This window comes from Corvus hawaiiensis, chromosome 6 (assembly GCF_020740725.1).
Source record: "Corvus hawaiiensis isolate bCorHaw1 chromosome 6, bCorHaw1.pri.cur, whole genome shotgun sequence".
In the NCBI taxonomy this organism is placed as follows: Eukaryota; Metazoa; Chordata; class Aves; order Passeriformes; family Corvidae; genus Corvus; species Corvus hawaiiensis.
The window spans coordinates 31,883,491-31,904,728 of NC_063218.1; positions in this window are offsets into that span (position 1 = coordinate 31,883,491).

The following is a 21,238-nucleotide window of genomic DNA, read 5'->3' on the forward strand; positions in this document are numbered from 1 at the left end:
TGCAATTATCTATGTCAGTTCGAGGTAATGCACAGGAACAATTATTTCATATTCGGCATTTGCTGCTTTTTTATTTTTTAAACCACCAACAAAAACCTCTTCTGCATTCTGATTTTGACTAATACGAGTCAGGGTAAGTAAGCTGACCAAATAATAACTTTGAAAGAGGAGGAGACACCTTTCTAAATGTCGACCCAGTACTGATCAACCAAATCTGTTTCTCTGGTCAGTGCTAAAATTAGCTACAAGAAAGCCTGTTAATATGATCAAACTTACTGTTGCATGCAAAACTGGCTTTGAGTTAGGGGCTAATCTTCCTTACTCCAATATTGCAACCTGCCAAGCCATTCTTGTATGAGCTCTCTCCTTCCAGTACTACATTTGTAGTAAAATCTCTTTACACCTGACGCCTCCTAGCCCTCTGTGTAGGTAACTTGCCATTTTGTATCCCACGTAAACAGCAAGCGGTGTAGTGAACTACTTCTTTCAAACCAAAAGTATGAGAATATTGTTTCTAAAGTAAAAAGGGGTTCTGCAAACATATTGCTGCTGTCAGCAGTTATCACTGCCCTTTGCTGGAGCTGGCTGTCTCTTTGTACCTGTCAGTGTCCTTAGGTGCTTTTCTGTTGTTGCTTTGTATTGCCTGTGAGGGAAGTGTTACAGTGACTTCATCTTTCCTGTCTTTTCTCCGTAACTTGTTCCCTTTTTCTTTCTATGTGTTCTGAAGTCGTCTTCAGCTTTCTCTGCCAGCACATAGAGGTTTTTACAGGCTGTGTGTGCATCTGATGATGATAGCTGCTGATTACTAAATGGCCATTATAAATAGTATTTAAAAGTTGTATTGCAAGGACCAAAAGAGTTTGAAATACTGCATCACTCTTGAATAATGCTGACAAGTTGTCTCCATTAGGTGGGTATTCAGCCACAGACTGATCAATCCAAAGAACTCTTTTCCAAGCCTGATATGGTTTTACCTAAGTTTTCTTTTGTCTCTTGCCTACTTGCATTTAACTGTTTATAAGATGGGTAGTGGGCTGGATTCTGCAAAACATTACTGGGCGACTCTTTTCAAGGGGAGCAAGAAAACTAAAACACTGAAGCTCTAAACAACCCTTAAATTGCTCACTTGCCCTAACAATCACATTGGTAATAGAGTTAAATAATTGTAACAGTTGTTGGAACTATGTTGAAACCAACAAGGTGGAAATTAGTTTGGGAAGGTTGTCACTGTTGGTCCTCAACAGTACTAGAGACACTTGAGTCACCAGCTGTGCACGATCCATTGTTCTTGTTTTCCATGACTCTACAGCTAAGTGTTAAAAATGCTGCTTATGAAGGAGAGAACTGCTTTTCTTTCAGGGCTACTTCTCTCATGAGAATGCTGAATGACTCTTCCTGCTTCCTTGGGCTTAGTGATCTTCAGTTAGTTCTTAGAAGCCTGGAAATTAGCAGAGACATGAGAAGTGAGAATGGTGATCCCTGCAAAGTGAAGAGGTATACTGTGGGACACAGGTTAAATTACCTCTGTGGAATCATAGTAATAGAGAGGGAGAGCAGAGGAAGAGGAGCATCACCTTGGTCCTGCTCACAAAATTAATCTCTTCAGGATGTGTTGACAAGTGATGCAGCATTCACAAGAAATTTCAAACATTCTGAATACAGCTATGCAGCTCCTGACTTCTCCAAGGCCTTTGAGCCTTTTTGTGTACCTGAATGAATAAGTGTGATACAGTCAAGGCCCTGGCTCTTCCATAATAGGCAGTATCTCAGAAATCTGCCAAGTCATACTACAGAACGCTCCTCTTTGTAAATGGTGCATGTCTGTGATTTGCAGATCAACAGATGAATAGCTAATTGATTGGTATGGAAGGTTGATTGCTGTCCAGACATTTCAATTAACAACACCGTTCTAAAATAGTGGTGTTATCCAGACTTCTGATTAGTTCTAGTTTGTGGCCGACTTGCACAGATATCTCTGTGTTAGCTACGTTAGTAAACTTACATTTCTAAAGTCATAGTTCTGAAGGCTTTAGTGCTTTTGGAGCTTGTTGGCCAGAGAGGTGGTGAGACTCCATCCTTGGAGACATTCAGAACTCACTGAGGCAGGTCCCTGAGTAATCTGCTCAAACTGACCCCACTTTGGGCGCTTGAGGTTGGACTAGGTGATCTCCAGAATTCACTTACTGCATCAGCAATTCTGTGGCTTGTTTTTCAAGAAAATTAAGAATTTTGGAGAAGCAAAAGAGTTTCAGAATAAGTGATGTAATTTTGTGCCTGCTAAATCTGATCTCTAATTTTGAGGCAAATCCTACTGGTAATGCTTGAGTATTTCAAGTTACCATTGAAGGACTGTCATTTTAGTCATGTCATCACTATAACTCAATGTTTTTCACTGTCAGAATTATTAAAATATGAATATATTTCATGAACAAAGGCTTTTCAATATAACTAATAGGTATTAGCATGGTATTGAGGTGAGGGGGAAGCTAAATGTTAGTAAGCTTAAAAATATTCACAGGTGTTTGTGTAAGTACTGAACAGCTGCTTCACGTGCTCTTTTGGCACAAAAAATGTTTTCACAGTTTCTAACTTCAAGATAGTTTAGTCAAAAAAAAAATTAATTCAGGACCTCCAAACCTTTTCCAGATTACCAATCTATCTTAAAAGCACCTCTAAAACCTGTCTGGAATCTGAAGCCTGAGCAAAGCTAGGTAAAAATGCCTGTGCAGACTATATTTGGAAGGCATGTGCATCTGCTCATATTGAAGCATCAGCAGCAGGGTGAGACTGAACCTGGGTAAGTACAGGCAGAGCTGGCAGCTAATCAGTGGTTCTGGGACCCTGTACCTACTACAAAATTTTAAATGTTCTTAGTAGCCAGAGCCAAAGGATGGGTGGGGACTTGAGAAGACTGAGTCATTCCCCTTCATGCCACTACTAAAAAATTGAAGTAATGTTACTGCACACAAATATTCATCCCATTTTTAGACTGACATTTGTCTTAAGTGGTTACTAGAATAGATTTTAACTATATAATTGCCAGATCACATTTCTTAGTCCTGTTCATCTCCTATGAAGTTTAGAAAAATGAAATTTTCTAACAACTTTGGCCCTTTTTGTGTTTCTGGAAAATTCAAAAGTACCTGAACTACACCGTTTGCTTGTTGGGTGTCTTGCTGCCAACAGATTCCTGCTCATTTACCTCCAGCCAGCAGTGAAGTGGTAAGTCTGGCTCATCAGCTTACTCAATAACATGCTGATCGTGACTCAAGTCCTTCCTGCACTATCCTTGATGACTCCATGCTCTCTATAGCTTTTCTCTCCATTAATCCATTTCTCAAAAAAATGCTCAATTATTGCCTAAAGTTTCTCCTCCCTTTAGACCAGTCACATCTTTGCCTTCCCCTCAGTCCTCATTTGTTCAGCCTGACACCTCTGAACTGGCTCACATTTACGAATGTGGTGGCAGTTCTGACCACTGATAGTATTTTCCTTCAAGATTTATTAATTGTAGATACCACTTCTTGATAAATGCTGCTGTGAGGCTTTACAGTAGTGTAAGGAAGGTAGTAAGATTTTGCCCCAAGATCAACCAAAAAAACCCCTACTCCTCCCATAAGGTGGAAAGTAAGCTAAGGGAGGGTGGGAGTGGTTATGCTAGTTGTACTTTTCCATGCTATCGCTCCTCAATCTTGCAGTAAAATACCTTTGGCACCAGAGTTAGGATTGTAAGGCACTGGAGCTGTAAGACTCCCTTTGACTTCACACCCTGAATGTGCGGCCCAGATGTGTCTACTTAAACTCCTTCGCTGCAGCAGTTATCTCCATTCCCTCTGATTTTCTTTAACATAAACATTTACATTTAGAGGGAAAAGTAGGGTGAGAACATTAGCAGATCTGTATTGTAACAGTTTGTTAGGACAGTTGTTATTACTTAGAATTATTTAGAAAATGCTCAACCAGTTGACTTTTATATTTCTAGATAACACGTAATAGTTTCTTCCAAACTAACCTTTACAATGTGCTTTGCCCAGTGCAGGTATTTCCAGTTGGCTACATATCTGCTGAAAAATGAGATAGAAGTTACCTTTAATCATACCCCTGGGGACAGGCTTCAGTTACATCTTGAGTGCAAAGCTGCCTGCACTGGGCAACAGCTTATTTCAAGTCCTTGCTCCCTTGATTTGTGTATTTTTCACTTTTCCTAACCACCTGCACTTGAAAACCTACTTTTAATCTTTGGAGGAAGATATAGAAGCCTTCCCCTTCACGAAGCAGGCAATCATAAGGTAACACAGTGGAGTCTTTTTGTAGACCTGGACAGAACACCACCCGGGCTTGCTCTTTGATTCATAAGTAGCATGTACTAAATCAGTGATGGGTTGCATTACTATCATTTATACACAAATGACCTTTAAAAAATGTAGGCTTCCTTATCAGGTTGTTGGCTAAAGACCTGTCCTTTGCAAGACATCAACGTGATACAGGTTTGTAAATGGACAAACTAGGTCCTGCTGTGTGTGTGAACCGCTTCTGGGATTGTTTGCCTTCTACAAATTTTGCATGTGTGAAAAATCTCACCTTGTGTAATCAATGATTGTACTGCAGAAAGGATCTTCAAGCATGCCCAGTTTAAAACTCTGTGTGTGGTAACTGGACGTAAGAACATTTAAATGGAACTGCTCCCACGTGTTACAAAGGTCATTTAGGAAAGGCTGACATCATTAATGATTCATGTCTGCAAAAACACAGCAACTGACATACTAACACAACATCACTTGAGATGAAAGTCTTGGCTGTCAGAGCATTTGGTGAACACACTGCCAGGACTTGGTGGAACTTTGACATCTGTGATGCAGCCCAAGAGGAATTTCAGATTGCATATTTACATGGATGATTGGATGGCACCTCATCAGCTGCAGTCATCTTGCAATGATCCTTTTCTTCCCTACTTCCACTACATGGTGCAGTTAGTGCTTAACTGTATCTCTGACATTGAAGATCAACTGTACTTGCAGTAATCTCACCAGCTGCTGATAAGCTTGGATAGTCACTTACCAGACTTTAAACAACTTCTGAAATGTGGCTGGTAGCTACATGCTAACAGAATTTTCAGTGAGTTCTTTGGTTTCTTTTTTGGACAATAAGTAATGTGTCAGTAACACATCTACAGCAAGAGTTTTAAAGAAGATCTCAAAAGATTGTCAGTTCACTCTTATCTTGATTTCTTACAAAAGCAGAGAAAGCTAGTAAAGAGGTAAGTATCAACAAGTGGTGCTTAGTGTCAGTGGACGTAGTCTAGCTATGTTATTCATATATCTATAGATATAGCTATGTTATGCAGAGTTAGTCAAAAGCCTGGCATGACATCATGTAGATCAGCATAATACCTGGAAACTTAGTGTCTTACCTTTGTCTGCTTATGATACTGACTATTAAGTCACAGCTGACAGTAATTTGTGATGTCAAATCAGGACTGAAGCAAAGATCTCCCAAACAGGGTTTTTTTTTGGTAGCATCCTCCAAGTCCATATTTGAATATAGGAATTTATAGTGATCATAGATCTCAGCAACTCAGGATGTAAAATTGCTTAAAATATTAACTGGACTCATATACAATGTGGTGAATGCAAAGGATTTCTGAGTGCACAATCGTGATTTCTTCCAAAAACTTAGGCTTGCTGAAGACTTATGTTCATCCAGTATGTATGTCAGTGAGCAAGCAGCAGTTAATCAGTCAACTAGATAACATGTAAACAATGTCTTACTGTGGTTTATTGAGAGTCTTCTTCAGGTGGAATAGTTCCAGATGAGTTATTGAGGGCTGATGCTACACATCAGCTGTATAAGTTCACTTCAATTTTTTCAAGCCATTAACTGATCAAAATGAGAAAGCTGAGCTGGTGTTACCTTAGCAGCTTGGTATTCAGCCTTGCTCAACCCCTGCATTAGTTCTGCTCATCTGTTTAACTCAAACACAGTCTCCATTCCAGCTCTTCTAACAACACAAATATCGCATGCAGCACTCTGCAGAGGCATGGCATGAAAAGTTTCTTTTCAGCTGAGGAGAGCTTAGTGAACCACAGCATGTCCCAAGGAATGGCAAATATACCCACCCTGATGTTGAAGCAAATTGTGGTACCTTAAGCAAAATCTGCATAACCAGGTAAACAAATTGTGGTGTCTCAAGCAAAATCTCCACAGCCAGGAGATTCTGCTTCTCTCCCACCACCAAGTACATTCTAGAAAAGTGTTTTGGGTTGGTTTGTGTTTTTTTTCTCTCTAGTTCTCAGTCACTTGTTTGCTTACATACAGTGTTCCCTGAGCAGCAAGTTTAGGCTTTTATGCTACTTGCTGCCTGTAGCTTTAGAAGAGAAGAGCATCAGCTTTGGGAACATTTGCAGAAGTGCCTCATCTATATGCATGCTACTCTAGAGATCCTTTGACAATGTCATGGACAGCTCTTTCGGAGATCTGTCCCAAGTCTGAATCTTCAACAGCAAACATCAGGCAAGAACATGATCAGTATCACTTGTAGTCTTACAGGTTCCTGTGCTGTGACTTGGAGCCTCCTCATGATTTTTGTTAGTCTGGCAGTGACGGAGTTACATCTCATCTCATCATCACTCACCTCAATGATGAAATTGCAAATCTTGTGTTAAGATGTAAAAACCATGACGGTTTTCTTCCAATCATCCCCTAAAAACACAGAAAGAACTAGCAAACAAAGGGATGCCTAAACAATGTTTCAGGAAAGAAAAAGCATATAACAAGGTTTCCATCAATAATATCACACATAATGTCTTTTGTTGTCAGGTTAGAGGGCAATGTACCTTCAGCTTGAGGTCCCAGCAGAGGAAATCGATCCATTCCTTTTGAAATGTTGAGATGTGATTAGTTGGGCTTCCTGATCTTATAGTCTTTCTACACCATCTTTGCTTCTTATCTCAGAGCTTCCACTGTGACCTCACTCACCATTTAGTATTTTCATTATTTAATTACATTAATAAGCACTACCTGCACAGCTTCAAATGCTGCAAGGTTAATCTAGCTTTCTACCACTCCCTTTACACATCCTGACAGGCCAGGTGGGAACTCCTTACCTGCTTCCTATGCCTCCAAACATCCCAAACACCCAGTTTAATCTTTAGAAGTTGGATTACAGCCTGGAGAACAGCCCTGTCAATGCGTGACCCTCCTGTGCACTGGGTTCCAATGACCTTTTTGTGCTCTACTTTTACCTCACTTTCAGACTGTGGTCTGAATTCCCCTTTCCCTCTTTGGTCCGGTACATCTATTCCAGCTGGTAACAGGCCTCTGAATTTGACACTGCTCAATGAATGAACAACATTGATAATGTTTTTGTAAATCGCACGGAGAAACCCTGTTGTGCTTTTCCTCCCTTACTCCCTCTGCTGTAAGAACCTGGCATAAATTTTAGTGTCACTTAGTCACACATGAATAAGACTCTTTCAGTGCCATGGAAAAAAAAGTCATTGAAAGGCCAGTTATGAAAAAAACTTTAATTTCCCTTAAATCCAGTAGAAGCTGAATATATTCATTTTTAATCTGGATCAGCCCTTTAGCTAGTAGAAATTCTTATTTAGGTGCTGTTATTGTGCCTTACATTTTGAGTGAATGCTTTCTTCAAGCAAAACTGCATGGATTACAATTCATGGATTGAGGAATTTCAACAGAGAAACATACTGAATATTTCAAAAATTGCTTTAACCCATAAGTGGTTAACGTTAACATTTGTTTAGTGCCAATGAAGTTAAATTTATGTGGCACATAATTTAGGAAATTGAGTAGGCAGAGAGCTGGTGGATGCCTTCTTAGCTAAAAAAAAAATGTTCATTTTCCGTTAAACGCTCACACATTTGTCATAGCAACCTTGAAGGTGGCCATAATGCTAAGCAAAATAAACAGTCCCTAGCATAATGTTCACTGTAATAACATGTCTCATGAGCTAGTTCAGTACTCCTTTTTATTACCTTATTTTCATTGCTTATTCACTGTGTTGGAGTTCTGTTTTGTGGTTTAATCATTATTACATCATTTTCCTTTCTTAATTTAAAGGTGCTGCCCTTTTCCTCTCATTCCATGACACCTCTTTACTTACATGCACGTATCCCTCTTAATTTGTTTTATTTCTTAACAGGGAGTTCTTTACTCTATTAGTTCTCAATAAAGACTAATATTTGGGTAATTTTTTTTAAAAATCTAATTAGACTGCTTTGTCATAAGGAGAAAAAATAAAACAAGAAGGGCAACAGGAAGAGGGCAATACAGTTAACAAAGTATGACAATACAAATTGAATAGAAAGGTTCTTCAAAGTCTATCATAGTGACGTCTCTGCAAAACAAAAAATTCTCAAGTTTATAGCTAATGTCCATTGAATTTCATGAATCATGGACAAAGCACCCAATATTTTGCACAAATTCTGAGTTTAAAGTAGAAAAGCTGTTCTCTATTCCAGTAGATTTTTTTTCCTCCTCTTCCTTTCAGAGATGGAGATATGTAGGTAAAATTGAGCAGAACAACGTAACAGAGATTTCCAGCAGATAGACAATTGCTCTTCTATGTGTCTTCCCTGTCACTCCCAGTATATACAGGAAAATCCCCACTGACTCTCCCTGGGGATGGTCAACTGCCAGGTCAGGACTGAAGAGGGACAAGGATTCAGGGCTGGCACCTGATTTTAGCACTTTTACCCTTTAACAGTTGACATAATGAAATAACTGAACTGTTTATTCTTAAGCAACATATATGTACTACATAAACAGGGAAAAAAAAACCAAAAAAGAAATCTATTACCCTTTTCCCTAGGAAAAACATGCTAGTTTATCATGGATATTTTAATCTGATAATCCTTCTCATCTGTGAGCTGAAATTTAGTTTCTCTCAGGTAGCTCAGGCAGATAAAAAAATACTCACTTTTCAAAAATCCTTCTGAGATTCCCATTTACTCAATTCTAAGTTAATTTGTGAAAAATAAGTAGTTTTTTAAAAAGTTTCCTATTGTCTATCCTCTGATATTCTGTCCAAATTTGTGTATAAAGGTATAAAGAAATGACCTTTGTGACATCCAAAGTACATCTCATGATGTTCAGCCACAGTACTATATTCATGGGAAGACTATCTACAAGTGATGTAGAATCCTCCAGGATTAATGACCAGCAGAAGGAAACAAGAGAATGACCAGAAATTAAATGTAATGATACATTATGGATATTTGCTTTATAAAGCCCCAAAGGAAATGTCACAAATTCTTCCCCCTAACCAAAAATAAAATCCAAAGAAAACGTACTCATTCCCAGGAGCTTTCCCCAGGTGCTGATGCTTCAGCAAGGTTCCTTTCACTTAACTGTCTGCACTGAAATTTGGTATCATAATTATTGCAATGGTTGTGTGGTTTCTCTCTTTTCTCACTAATCCCTCTCTCTGTGCTCAGGTACCAGAATAACGTGGAGGAAATGCCATTAGGCAAAGCTTGTTTCCAGAGGTCCGCCTGTGTAAGATCGGCTTGCAGGAGCGTAGATTGAAAGTCTGGGTCAATTTTGGCTAAAGCATGACAAATCATTTATGGAATTAGGTTTAATTGAGTATGTAAGCCCTAACCTTTTCATGCAATTCATGATATTCTGAAGAAAATAAGAGATTAGCCAAGAACTGATGGGCTAATGCTGTTTGTCTGTTTTATGATGTTAATTAGGTTTACATGATTGTCTGCCATTTACCTCAGACCACAGGATTAACTAAATGCCTTCATATTAACTCCTTCATGTGATTGTTATCATTGCTTTTTCCATGCAGTATTATTACATACAACATTTACTTTAATTTCCCCCAAATATTGAATAAAAAGTGTATTCATTATATAATGCATTTACTCTAAGAGTCATGAAGTCACGAACTCATTTTAAGGACTGAGGAAAAGAAGCAAATACAAAATTATTATGGGCAAGACATGCTGTCTGCCTCAGCAGTCAGTTTAATGTCTATCATGGAGAAATGTATTTTCAAGGCCAATTGTGGCACAAGTATTTTTAACTTGCCCTTGCTTACACTGGTTTAAATCTGGAATAACTCACTAAAGTTAGAGTGGAAGCCTGGATGAATTCCACAAAGTGAGAAATGAATTTGGCTGCTAGCATATAAAACTAAAGCTCTTAATCTTCCTTTTGATTCTCAAATTGGTCATTTCTTCATAAATGTTTACTACAGCTGTAGAATCTAGAAAGAAACTTACTTAACATTTTTGTTTGAAAATGTGTTTTCTCCAGCTGAGATCTATATTTCAAGAGAGTGTCTTATTCTATCAAGAACATTAACCTGCCCCTCTTTCTGTACAGCTGTACTGCCTTTACACTTCTCAGTCTTACCAAGTTTCCTTTATAATACTTTCAGGAGGTGTTCCCTTTTCATGGACAGCCAACTGCGCCTCATAGGGATTGTGAGCTAAATTCAGAGCCAGGATTTTTTCTTCAAGTGTCTCTGTAAGCACTTACAGACACAGTTGCCTTATCTACTCCACACTAAAAAGCACCTGAAACCACTCAGTGCCTAATATTTCATGTGTGAATGTATATTATACATTGGCTGGACATACAGGTGCATCAGGTTGCAATCATACCAAACAACCAGTTGCTGAGCAGCTCCAGGGATCTGCCAGGATTCATAAAACAGAGGTTCCTCATAGTTTATCTATGGTTCTTGATTTACTACCTAAAATTTTCCAGTAAGGAGGGCATGTGAATTAGTCCCAGTAGTGCAGCCTGTCTGAGTAACCCCTTGGGCTAAGAGTGCCAGGCTTAGACCCCATCAGAGCTAGTGTCAGTGCTCCTAATGGATGGTGATTGTTCCATCCACTGGGCTCTCTGACAATTTCTTCAGTGCAGTTTGCTTTCTATAGAACACACATTTGCTGTGTCAAAAAGGCACATTTCCAAGGCATGCAGCTGGGTAGGGGAGGACTTCATTCTAGGAATTTCTCAGTGAAAACAATTTATTCATAACTGACAGTCTTCAAGAAGAAGGCTTGCCTGAGAAAGCCTCAGCCTGCAGCATGATGGGATGGGGACAGGGACATGATGGGGGTGAGATGGGGGGGCCAAGGCTGGGGACATGAAGCGGGGACAGCGGGCAGGGGGAGGTGGGGTTGGCATCACACATGATGGGGTGATGGGGGTTGGCAGATGGGTCTGGGGGTGCTGGAGGGGTGTGACCTGAGGGGTGTGACCAAAGGCTGCACAGTAGAAGTTCGAATTTGGGTCTCCCACAACATAGAAAATGTAGAAATAGTGAGTTGAAGTATACAACCTCTTCCCCTCTTTTCTTAGTGATTAAAAAACACAGTTTGACTGTTACTTAGAACAACAGCAACACCTGGACCCTTGCCTGTCCCTTGGTATTTCCCAGTGGATAACTAAGCTATCTCTTGCTCAGATCAATGTTTTATGAGCTTTACCCTTCCACATCTAAGACTCTTCATCTTTTATGAAAGATAGGCTGCACATTTACACCACAGCATTGCAGCTGGTTGCATGCAAAACCTAGGGGACTTGAGCCCCTCCATTAACTTGTCTTCAAGAAAACTGATAGAGCTGAAAACTGGCCTAGAAACTGCTCCAGGATGTTATCCTGACTCCTCCTTTATGTTCACCGAATTTTTCTTCTGGAAACACAGCAGTGTCTCAGTGGAATCACCAACTAAACCAACTTCTTCCATCTAAAAATGCTTTTTCACGATCTTTATTTTTATCTTTATGTTTAAAGAGAGAGCAAGGAGCACCAGCTCTGTGTGAGAAAGGAGTGGTGAAAAGATCCCTGGGTGCCTACAAGGTGTACTCAAATTGTCTTAAAGGAGTTTTTCCATTGCCAAAATAGTGGGCCATTGACAACTTACATACTTTGTACATACTGTGATTTGTAACAGAGAGCTTCCTGCCTTGCAAGATGCTGAACTCTTCATTTAGTAAAAGAAATAGGAAACAGCATAACTCAAAGTTTTGTAATGTCTCAGCACTACTTACTTTTTATTCCTATTTATAATTGGAAATCTTCTAGGTAGGTTGGCATCTGAATGGGTGCCTACAGAGTAAAAAAAAATAAAATAAGGATGAGCAAAAGCTCCCACAAAAGAAGTCCTAAATAATACCAATTGTGTTAGAGGTGTCCCCTAATGTCTGGAACAAATAAGGAGAATGATAATTTGGTAAGGTCAGCATCAAGAGCTAACATAAAATGTATTAAAAGTAAGTTTACTGTTAAAATGGGGGTTTTCAAAGACTATTCAGGAATATCATTCTCAGGTAAGTACCTAAAAAGATCTAAATACAACACGTAGTTCTGTGTATGGAGCTTACAATGAAATTCAGTTAAGCTGTGAAGCTTATTTACTAGCATGTTTTTACTTGCTACCTGATATTTTGCTGCAGAAGCCAGATCTACTGAAGCGAAACCCCTCTATGAACATACTTGAACTCAAAGATGAGTTAGAAAATAAGGGACAAAACATATATTTTCAAGTAAATGTAACTAGAATTGTGAATAGCTTGAATTTACTATATAGGTTTTTTCCCCAGAAGTTCTTTCCATTGCACTAAGGGAAGGCTACATACTAATCACTGTTTATAAAACCATTCCATGCATATACATTGTGTGTGCAGATAGTATACAGAGCACTATCTACTGAAATACAAAGAGCATGAAATAGTCTTCCTTCCTAAAATCATCTTCATTGCAGCTCATAGCTATTTTGAGATTTTAGTTTTGCTACACCCCACAACCTCTCTTTGATTTAGGTATGTCTTCCAACTCTAATTCGCACTATAAAATGCAAAAAGATTGTGAGGCAAATAAATGTCGGGAAGTAATCAGGCTAAGGACTTTATCTTCCTATGTCTCCAGCCAGCAGACCCAGAATGTGATGGTTTCTGTGAATAATCCCATCAGTATATAGTAATAAAAATGTGAATTAAAAAAAAATAAACCTTGTATTGGCAGAGAATAAAAAATGCATTTGCAGAGGCCATAATATTCATTTTCTCAGTCTGCATAATTTACATCAATTTCCAGTTTGGATTAATTCATCTTTCATTACAATAGTCTTAATTTTGCTTGCTCACAGGAAGAAAATGTAGAAATTAATATATTACATGTATCACTTTATCTGCCTCTCCTGTTAAGCTGAGTTTAAAGGTTTTAGTAGACAGAGAGCTGTTGATTAGGTACCTCTGTCCTCACTTCCCTCAATAAGAGGAAGCAGTTTATTTTGCAGTTTTATTCTTTTGGCTTCCACCAGACACAGTGAAGCTAAAATTTCAAGACTGCTTGTAGAGATTTCATTGCTGTCACCCTCCAGACATGAGCTGCTGTGCCTAAAGTGGCTCAGATAGCAACAGTTTGCTGATGCGAGAGACTGCAGCTATGTGAGAGCAGTATAGAGCTCTGGGGCATAAGTGTTTCTATCTGAGGGGTTTTTCCCCCGGTTTTATAGAACTGAAATGCAGATCCACAGAAAGAAGGTATGAATGACAAAGATGTCTTGGAAATAGAAAGGAACTACAGTCTTCCTTATTTCTTTCTTCTGTAGTATATATATATATTTTTTTTTTAATCAAATTATAAAACAATTAAGGGAGCAAGAAAACCAGATACTTTTCCCATCTGTGTAGTTCAGCCATTACTTACTTGGTGTATGAATTACCAATGCAAATAGTGAGAAGGAGAGGAGTATTTACAGAGTAGCTGGAGGATTTGTGGAAGCAGTCACGCACACACGATGACAGTGTCTTGGTTTCACCCACATTACTCCCTCTTCTCAGTTACAGAGCCCCCAGCTCTCTGAGGAGCAGCCATATGGTTAGGGAGAGGGGAACGGATGCTGCACGGACAGGATTTGGGGTTGGTTGTTCTTCTATGCTCTCAGAGAGAACTCCTCAAGGACAAGCTGGGCTTAGGTGGTTGCATAATTTTGCTATATTTCCTAAGCGATTTTTTGCAAGATCCTTTTCAAAGGCTTGAACAATTCTACTTTCCATAGTTTAGAATTTTCTCTTTTGGTTTCCATCTAAATACTCATGTGAAGGTAAGCTGTTTGCAAGAAATTGTCATTTAACAGACACAGTCCTTCACAGTAAAACCAATATTTTAAATTATTATACTAAGAGGATACACACAAATCCTACCAGATTCTTTCTGAAAGAATTGGTAAATCTCTGAGCTTCCTGAGCATTCCCCAAAGATATTTAAAAATAAAAACATTTTTTGTGGATGACCCTTCTGATTTCATCTCACCAACAGTGTGTTGAGAGCATCTGAGACATGCAATGCAGGCATTGAGGAAAACAGAGAGGAGACTATTCTTAAAGATCTTCAATGGTGCTGACAATTACTGTCATTGCATGTTACCAGTAAGCTCAGAAAAAAGTTAGAGGCCTCCTAATATTATCAGCCATGATATAATCATGTGAAATTGGACCCCCAAAAAGGAAAGCATAAGCAATAAATGTACTGGAAATCAGACGAAGAATTCAGCACTGTCAGAATGGAATGGATCTAAACTTTTTTTTTGATGGGGAAAATAGCCATTAGAAAAATGATTGTTGCTATTTATGAACATCAGGTTGCTAAGTGACATCATGTGATGTTCACCGCTTCATCAGCCACCCACAGTTCTCAAGGAATAGCAACAGAGGGGGTGAAAGGGATGAAAGAAAACCAAAAGACTGAGTTACTATTAAAAAAAAAAAAAAGCCCTACAGTTCAAGGGAAAGCAAAATAAGCTTTCTAAAAATACCTTATTTCTTTTTCTAGGAGAATCCAATAGAATTATGCTAAGAACTTTTCACAAAAGCAGTTCCTAAGTGAATCATTTGAAAAAGAGAGACTTAGAACCAAAACCTCCCCCCAGCCTGAAATATAAGTTAAGGACCTGCTTTTATATATACATACATATAGGTATGGATGTGTGCATGTGAGTTTGTATTGAATTTTCCATGAGAGGACGACTCCATACGTTAAAGGCCACATCATACTTTTTTAATTTGCTTCTAATGCTGCCAGATTTCAATACTTTGGGCTCACATGCTTCATGCTCCTTTAATTTACTCATTTTTTTATTATTTCAGCTATGTCACCTCAGCTGCTTCAAACAGATTATATTATTTAAGCAACCATTTCACTGAACCTTTGTCACTTCCTGTGCTTTGCAGTCTCTTGGAGTTCATGAGAACTGGGACAAGACTGAGATGGAAAGGAGAAAAGGTTTGGATCAAACACCCCATAAAAGCATGAGTGAGAAACTGATGAGCGTCGATGTAGAAATAGAGAAGAAACAACAAACTGCACAATTCATTTATTCCTGTTGTCTCATAAGAAACACTCCAATGGTATAGATTGGTGGTCAGCATCCAAATCCTCATCATTTCTGTTTTGGATACTCCTATCACTCAAGACTTGAGAAGCATGGTGCATAACACAAAACATGTTCAGCCTTTCATGCTAGTGTATCTTTTTAGCTGTTAATAGTCATATTTTTAATCCCCCCCCCCCCTTTTTTTTAATAACTTCTCCCATTATGACTTCTTTTTGATGGCTTTTTGACTGCTTTACTCTTGACCACAAACATTCATTTTATCTTTACTGATGCTTTGCTTTAACCTTTAATACTAATATATAAAATGATTGAAAAATATAGGTACACCCTAAATGTCTTGTTATAGAGAGGGAAAAGCAAGGATTTAATTCCATGCACACTTCTTTGTTGACATTTTCATTTGTGCTGTTGAAAAAGAAAAACCCAGCAAAAAGACAAATATGCCCTCAGTTCATTTTCCCATGCTAACAGAGTAGCTTTTTTTTGCTGTGGCAAACACACCTTCCAGACAGGGAGTTGCTTTCGGACTTTAGTGGTTAACTCCCTTCCTGTTTGAGACCAATTATGTCTCATTTGCAATACCGTTAGTCAAGGAAGTGGCTATCCTGAGGTCACTTCTCAGCCCACCCTTCCTAAATGGCACTGGTATGCCTTTCTTCCAAGCCACCAGGATGGGAGGTTGGGCTCTCTCTGTGGTGTAGGCTCCTCCAAACGTACAAGCAACGTCAATCTTTCAGGACTGGCCACAACGAGTGTGAGTTGGAATGCTCCAAACTAATTTCAAAGCTGTGGTTTGAAAAATGATGCTGGCTATTTATTAAAACAGCAAGCATGACCAGACCAAGCCAATTCGCTGGTTTAACAGATGGAAGCTTGTTAAAAATCTTTATTCCAATATGTTAAGAACCCAGTTTTGCTATAAATTGTGAAGTATGACTTGTGAGTCAAGCCCCAGTGGAATGGATGTCTCATACTCTGAAAGTCTCAGCTTTACATTTAAGACCCAACATTTGCCACTTTATGTTTTGATTCACGGATTTTTTTAAGAAGTAAACTATTCCCATCATTTAATAATATTCCATGTTTCCTGTCTTTTACTTTCACTAGGATAGATATTCTGATACTTTACATTTTATCAGTCAAGGTCAGAAGGATGATTATTATTTCTTATATGTATTACGTTCTGGTCTACCAGCTTTACTACCCAGATAACAGTGTTCTTTTACACCTGAAGTATAAAGCTTTAAGTGATTTCCCAAGGTCACGCTGTGTACATGACTAGCAGAGAAATAATTTTGTCTTACTATGTGCAGAAGTTCTTTCTCTGATCTCTCAGCAGGGGGTTAATAGGGGGAAAACCCACAGAAAATTCACTTAATTTTGGGAAATCCATGGAAAAAAAGAAACAGGTAGTGATAAAAGAGAGTTGAGAGCTGAGAGAGGGAGCTGCTGCAAATCTACATACCCAGTTTCCCTATGGATGCAGCACAGTGTCTGTGGTGCCCCTGTTCACAGGCTTTCCTGGACAACTCTGCAGTCTTCCAGTGTTACTGACACAGGACTCGGTAGCAGGTTTCTGACCTCAGGGAATCCCTCTCAGGGAATCCCTCTCAGGAACTCACACTCCTGATCACATACCTTCTTTTCCATTTAAATATTCAGCATTTTCTAATTAAATTTGTATTTGCTATAACTATCATAAGACTTTTTTCTGTTGTACTTTCTTAAAATGAAAACAAAGTAGCAATTGGGCACCTATGACTACATCACACACGAGAATAAAAGCTTAAAATAAAAAGCTTGTGTTTATGAGTAAATTAATTTTCAACCAGAAAACCTAAAAACAGGAACACTTTGTGCTTGGGTTTCACTCCTGTAACTCCAGTTTTGAGCTGAGATTAATGAAGTTACCTTTCAGTGAAACAAGTGAAAGAGAAGAGAATGGCTGTAATACACGAAGCTGCTCCCAGTGAAGCCCCACCACTTAACTTCTAAGAAATAATGTCAGTGTAAATCATGATGTGATGAATGCTTCCCTGAAATGATTCATGCCATATGGTCTGAAGAGCAAAACGGGCAGAGTTTATTTTTAAAAGAATGAGAAATATGAACTTGGAATATTCATTGCTTTGTCCTGCCAGGCTGAACATTTGCTGTAGCAGGGGCCAGACTTACTGCAGGTCTGTCTTTTTTTGCTCGCTTAATATGTTGCACTAGTTTGTGGCTTCAATCTCATTCATAATGGAATAACATCTACAGGAGAGGGTGCACTCTGCACCCTCTTCTGCAAACAAATGTTCACTGGGCACCTATGGGCTAAATCATCTTCTCACTTTTTCTTTAAAAACAACAACAACAACAAACCAGAAATTTCAGAAGTAATTAGTCCTCACAGTATAATTACTATGTCGGTAGCAAGAAGACAAACTGAGTCCCCTGACAGAGGTGAAAGGTGCAGGCAATTCCACGAGTCACTCAGCTTTCCCTTTTATAAAGCTGCTTATGTTCAGCGCCTTTCTTTCTGTATTTTGTGTATTAATATTCCACATTAGACTCCACTTAAGCAAAAAGAAATCTAGGTTCTTTCAATAGTCATAATGCTTCTCTTGTAATACACCTCTAGAAAAAAAGAGAAGCAGATTATTTATATTTATTTAGTGATGCTGAAAGGTACAAGCATGTCTCACTGAAATATTTAGGCCCCACACCTACTACTTCAAAGGTAAATGACAGAACTCAGTAACTTCAAATGTGTGCAATTAAGTCTATAACCTTACAAAGCTATTATTCATTTTATTCCAACTCAAGGACAGTGAAAAGCCACCATCTTTTTAGACAAGTACTGGAAAAAGGGTACTAGTGAGTATGTTGCAGTCATTGTGCAAGGTGTTGATGGCTGCCTGGCTCTGACCTCTCCCACCCCTGTGCAGAGAGATGTGCCACAACAAAGTCATTTGAGAGCAGTCGATTTTCAAGGAAATGAATTTTGCATTCTGCAGAATTTATTACTGTGCATAGTTTCTTGAAAGAATTCATTCTGGACTGAAAACTTTGATGTCACTACTTCAGGTGCCTTGATTTGGTCTGGAAGATGTTAGAAGGGTGATTTCTAAATCAAATATTTATGATGGGATGTCAAGTTCAGTTTCAGCAGGATAGCTAGTAAAAGGATGGGCAGGATCCTTGTAGCTAGTGGAAATTTGTTCAGGTTTGGTGACATTGATATCACATCATTCATATTGCAAATACTTTTTTTGTGAGACTGATGTAATTAAAATACATAGATCAATGTCAACTTGCAGTCCGATTCCACAATGATGTAATGAGGTTTATACTGCCTGGGGTGGCTACTCCTAAATCATCCTTAAAGATAAGAACAAGAAGGATTAAAAGCAACTTAACATTAGTTTTTAAACAAGCAAGCTACACTTGTTTAAATGACAGCAAGTCTGAAGAACAGAACCGATTTTTTTTTCTAAGTTAAAAGAATGATTAGCACTGTTTTACAGATGGAAGCTGAACAGACTTATTCTGTACTAAGTTAAACTGGTGAAAAATATCTGTGTAAAGAAGCTATGTCATTGTAACAAGTAAACCTGTTATTGATGTATTTTAAACTTAATATAAGCTTCTTATATCAACCTAAGTACACAGAGAGTGCTTTCTTTTCTCAATAATTTTTAAACTGTGCACATACAGTACAACATCGCTGGTAGGTGAGCCTGGATTAGAGGAAAGCATTTATCATGTAGTACATTCAACTCCTACTCCACTCCTATGATCCCCTCTAGTGGTCAATTAATTGTATGCTAAATGTTTCTTAGTACTACAAATTATTTGTACCTCTCCTGCATTAAAATAGTGTCTGCCTCCGTTTTGTTTGAATTCAAGAAATCTCATTTTTTATTCCTATATGAGAAGGACTAAGCAATGAAGTTTTTAAATGTGCAGCTGATGCGTCTGTGGGCAGCTTTATTTTTCCTTCTAGGAGCAAATAGCTAATGCCTACCACATAGAACCCAAAGCCATCTCTGCTGGCAGTGCAGACCAGGAGGTGATGGTCCTGCTGCAGCAGTAAGCAGGACCCTTCCACCCCATTCTTCCCATGAGGCTGTCTGAGAATGCCCATTGCAAGTCTGGCAGCAGGAACATCTCTCAAGCAGTTTTGACAGCATAACAATTTGTGACTTGTCATATTCACACAAGTAAATGGTTGAGGTTTACCTACCTCAATATAAAACTGAGTCATGTATTTTGTTTTTTAGCGAGATTACAGGCAACTTGTAATTGTAGAGATTTCATACCTAATAATACATAATAATAAATTGGCAGAAGACCTTTCCCCAAAATTCCCGTCTTCACTTTGCTGTGCAGACAGACACAGCCGCCATTTTGTATCAGTTCAAGCTGATTCAAGCCAGTGCTGATCCAGATCTTCATTTTCTAATCCTGGCTGTGCATTTCTATTTCTTCCTTGTGCTAGCACCAAGAGTTATCTGACTGCTGAGGGAGATGGCTAGCTGGCAGACTAGTGAAAAAGAAATCCTGACAAAAACTGAAAAGCTCTAGGGCACTGGTGACATAGCTAAAGTCACATAGGCCTTCTGTTGGAAAGTAATGGCTGTGTGCTGAGACCTCTTCCTTTGGTATTCTCCCTTGTGTGTTTGTGGTCCTGTGTTTGTATATTGCAAAGGGCATGGGGAAAAGGCAAAGTCCACACCCATGGGCATAGATGGTTACAAAATGTATTTTAGACAGTTTTCTCATGATTCTTTTTCCTTCCCCCACAGATGGGAAACTCAGTAATGGACACGGAGAAAGCTGTGGACTGCATGAATGGTAACACTATGAGAGGAAAGTATATAATCACAACCAAAATCATCTTTCAATTGTGGGTGTCAAGAGACAACTTGGGAAATTCCAACTTGTTTTCCCTCATACACAGAACATCTCTAGTATAAAGAAAAATTACAATTTTTCAAGAACACCTTGTGGAATTAAAACAGTGACTGATACATATGCTTGGCTATCATATATATCATATATATATAGGTATAGGTATATAGATAGATAGAAAGATATAAGCAATGCTATCAAAAGACAGTGGAAGAAATTACTAATTTAGGTATTGTCCTGTAACATAAATTAGCAAAATACTTTAATGGCATGTAGGAAAATTTACAGAGAGACCCTGGGAATAATGCTGCCACCTACTTGTACACACAGTATCTCTTAAATTACCAGATTTCTTTTTAGTTTTGATAGATTATGTTATGCTAGTTTTACTTGTAATTATTCCCAGTTCTTTTTCTTAGCCTACATTGTTGACTGATATGAAAACTGCTCAGTTTTGCAGAACAACTGTACAGTGATGAATCACTCTGGCTAGCACGGAGATAATACTTTAAAACAGAAAGGAAAAGAGAACTGGCTATTTCTGTCCAGTTCTGCTTGCCTTGTTTTTTCATTCTATTAATTGGATGTTAATGTTTAAAAAGGAGCAAGAGTTTATGTTCGGAATCTCTGCTCTCAGATGCATGCTCCTTCATTTAGGGAAATTATGTTAGCCCATTTGAAACAAAAGTCCCTTTAAAGTTCAGTCATATGGTACAAGACAGTTGTGAGCTGTGAAAGAGACTGCTGAGGTACTGGCACTGATGTACACAGATGGTCAACATAAGTGTGTCAGCCTTCAGGATGCTCTTCTTTCCCCGACTGCCATAAACAATGTTTTTAATTTCTACATTTCTGTCTGTGGGTGTGGGAGGATGTCATGGCTGTCCTGATTCTCACTTTTTAAAGCTTAGCACTCAATAAAGCCACGTCTTCTGTTAAATAGAAATAATTCAAAATAG